The sequence below is a fragment of the Lethenteron reissneri genome, unplaced genomic scaffold, assembly GCF_015708825.2.
Source record: "Lethenteron reissneri isolate LAM-NWPU_2019-01 unplaced genomic scaffold, ASM1570882v1 scaffold_1385, whole genome shotgun sequence".
Lineage (NCBI taxonomy): Eukaryota > Metazoa > Chordata > Hyperoartia > Petromyzontiformes > Petromyzontidae > Lethenteron > Lethenteron reissneri.
In genome coordinates, this window is record NW_026891097.1 from 30,001 (window position 1) to 34,640 (window position 4,640).

Consider the following 4,640-nt stretch of genomic DNA (forward strand, 5'->3'; position numbering starts at 1 on the left):
CACCACCATCACCACCACCATCACCACCATCACCACCACCACCATCACCACCACCATCACCACCACCATCACAACCATCACCATCACCACCATCACCACCATCACCACCACCATCACCACCACCATCACCACCACCATCACCACCACCACCATCACCACCATCACCACCATCACCACCACCATCACCACCACCATCATCACCATCACCACCACCACCATCACCACCACCATCACCACCATCACCACCACCATCACCACCACCACCATCACCACCACCATCACCATCATCACCACCATCACCACCATCACCACCACCACCACCATCACCACCATCACCACCATCACCATCACCACCACCATCACCATCACCACCACCATCACCACCATCACCACCAGCATCACTACCATCACCACCACCATCACCACCACCATCACCATCACACCATCACCACCATCACCACCACCATCACCACCACCATCACCATCACCACCACCATCACCACCATCACCATCACCACCATCACCACCATCACCACCACCATCACCACCACCATCACCACCACCACCATCACCACCATCACCACCATCACCACCACCACCATCACCACCATCACCACCACCACCATCACCACCATCACCACCACCATCACCATCACCAACATCACCACCATCACCATCACCACCACCATCACCATCACTACCATCACTATCACCACCACCATCACCACCACCATCACCACCACCATCACCACCACCATCACCACCATCACCACCACCATCACCACCATCACCATCACCACCACCATCACCACCATCACCATCACTACCATCACCACCATCACCATCACCACCACCATCACCACCACCATCACCACCACCATCACCACCATCACCACCATCACCATCACTACCATCACCACCATCACCATCACCACCATCACCACCATCACCACCACCACCACCATCACCACCATCACCACCACCACCATCACCACCATCACCACCACCATCATCACCATCACCAACATCACCACCATCACCATCACCACCACCATCACCACCACCATCACTACTACGACCATCACTACCACCATCACTACCACCACCATCACCACCATCACCATCACCACCACCATCACCACCACCATCACCACCATCACCACCACCACCATCACCACCACCATCACCATCACCACCACCATCACCACCATCACCACCACCATCACCACCACCATCACCATCACCATCACCACCATCACCACCACCACCATCACCACCACCACCATCACCACCACCACCACCACCATCACCACCACCATCACCACCACCATCATCACCATCACCACCACCACCATCACCACCACCATCACCATCACCACCACCATCACCACCACCATCACCACCACCATCACCATCACTACCATCACCATCACCACCACCATCACCACCACCATCACCACCACCATCACCACCACCATCACCACCATCACCACCACCATCACCCACCATCACCATCACCACCACCATCACCACCATCACCATCACTACCATCACCACCATCACCATCACCACCACCATCACCACCACCATCACCACCACCACCATCACCACCATCACCATCACTACCATCACCACCATCACCATCACCACCATCACCACCATCACCACCACCACCATCACCACCACCACCATCACCACCATCACCACCACCATCATCACCATCACCAACATCACCACCATCACCATCACCACCACCATCACCACCACCATCACTACTACGACCATCACTACCACCATCACTACCACCACCATCACCACCATCACCATCACCACCACCATCACCACCACCATCACCACCACCATCACCACCATCACCACCACCATCACCATCACCACCACCATCACCACCATCACCACCACCATCACCACCACCATCACCACCATCACCACCACCACCATCACCACCACCACCCATCACCACCACCACCACCATCACCACCACCATCACCACCACCATCATCACCATCACCACCACCACCATCACCACCACCATCACCATCACCACCACCATCACCACCACCATCACCACCACCATCACCATCACTACCATCACCACCACCATCACCACCACCATCACCACCACCATCACCACCATCACCACCACCATCACCACCATCACCACCACCATCACCACCATCACCACCACCATCACCACACCATCACCACCATCACCATCACTACCATCACCACCATCACCATCACCACCACCATCACCACCACCATCACCACCACCATCACCACCACCACCATCACCACCATCACCATCACTACCATCACCACCATCACCATCACCACCATCACCACCATCACCACCACCACCATCACCACCATCACCACCACCACCATCACCACCACCATCACCACCACCATCATCACCATCACCAACATCACCACCATCACCACCACCATCACCACCACAATCACTACTACGACCATCACTACCACCATCACCACCATCACCACCACCATCACCACCACCATCACCACCACCAACACCACCATCATCACTACCACCACCATCACCACCATCACCACCATGCTGTGCTTTAGCCACCCGGTGCTCCGCTCGTTGTTGTGAGCGTCGCTCCTCCGCCCTCCGTTGTTGTTGGAGGGCGACTGCCTCCATCTGCCCAGCAGCATCCTTCACGAGCCTCCTCCACAGAGGCCGATCTTGACACCGCTGGTTCCGGTCATCACCAAGTCCACTCAGCTCCACGTCCTCCTGTACCACGTCACTCCATCTCTTCTCTAGCCCGTGCCGCGCCCGTTTAGCCCCCTCTATCCGGCTGAACAAAAGCTGTTTAGGCATGCGGTGGCTGGGCATGCGGGCTACATGACCCAGCCAATGCAGCCTTGCCTGTCGGAGGAGCTCACCGATGGGACTTTGTCCAGATCTTTCAAGGATTTGTGAGCTCACACAATCCAGCCTGGTTAAACCCAGGATGGATCATAGGCAGGCCAACCTAAATGTTTCTAACTGGCAAAGATGTTCCATTAGGGGGGTCCACATTTCGGAAGCGTAGAGAAGGGAGGGAATGACTGTGGCCGAGAAGACCTGAAGCTTCGTGCGGAGCGACAGACCAGGTAGCTTCCACACAGCGTTACGCAACCGATGAAAAGATTTTGCCGCTCGACTGATTCGGAGTGAGACCTCTGCTGATAAACCAGAGCCGGTCATGAGCACACTGCCCAGGTATGGGAAACTCTCCACTCTCTCCACAACTGCCTCATCACCAATTTGGGAGTTTTAGGGGTGGAGTGTCCAATGGTATTTAATGATCATGAGCAGAGGGTCAGGAACTCAGAAAGCATGACTAATAACCCCGAGCCCAGGCCTACTGATGGTATCATAGACCTTGACCAGGTCAATAAAGCAGAGATGTAGGTCTTGTTGGAATTTCCCTACACCTCTGCTGTAGCAGACGAACAGAAGATATGGCGTCTGTGCAGGACCGCCCTTTCCTGAAACCGCATTGGGGCTCCGCAAGCCTCTCCTCAGCGTGCCTGGCAAGGCGATGTTGAATAATCCTTGCCAAGACCTTTCCCGGCACACTGAGGAGTGAGATGCCCCTGTAGTTCTTACAGTCTGTGCGGTCCCCCTTCTTAAAGAGGGGGACCACCAGGGCATCCTTCCAATCCTGCAGAACCCGTCCAGTGGTCCAGACTGTTGTTATGATGTCATGTAGGGCAGTCTGTGCACAATCGCCACCCTCCCTCAGCGTAATCGCAAATCAAATCGCAATATCTGTCAGAAAAATCGCACTTCGATATTTCCCCCAAATCGTTGAGCCCGAGTACATCGCATCACCCGTCGCCTACTTGCTCCGCTCCCTCCAGTGACATCGAGAGCGGGGTGCTGGCCGGGGGTCGCCGTGACGACGACGATGATGGTGAAGGTGGCGATGGTGATGGTGAAGGTGGCGATGGTGATGGTGGCGATGGTGATGGTGAAGGTGGCGACGTGTGGATGATGGAGCAGCACACGGAGTTGGAGGAGGTGGAGTTGGAGGAGGTGTAGGAGGAGTAAGAGATGGTGTAGGAGTGTGATGGGGACATGCCCTGGTGACGTGTCTCTCTCTCCCGCGGCCTCTGCAGGTGCCACTGTCGGCCCACGCCGCTGACGAGGCCTCACGCTCTCCGTGCCGCGTGTGCACGGCCACCGCCACCGTAGTAGTAGCAGTAGCAGCAGCAGCAGTAGTAGCAGTGGTAGTCGTGTTGCTGATGTTGTTGTTGATGTTATTGTTGTTGATGTTGTTGTTGATGTTATTGTAGGGGCATAGCGCCGGCTGCTGGTGGAGAAGGGTAACTGCGCTGTTCGAGAGTCATCACGTCAGCGGGCCACGGTGTAGCAGAGGTCGCAACCGTGTACCCAATACCCGGCTACCCGGCCGGGTACGGGTAGCCGTGTACGACCCTGGTGCGGCCGGGTACTGGTAGGCCGTGAGTCACTGGTGAGTCACCGCTTGTCACTCATTTCCCAACGTCTTGTCTCTTCTCACAATTCAAGTTCCTAGAATCAACCCACCCGCGCCTGCAACATGGCTTCATCCCAGAGGTCGCAATCGGGTACCCGATACCCG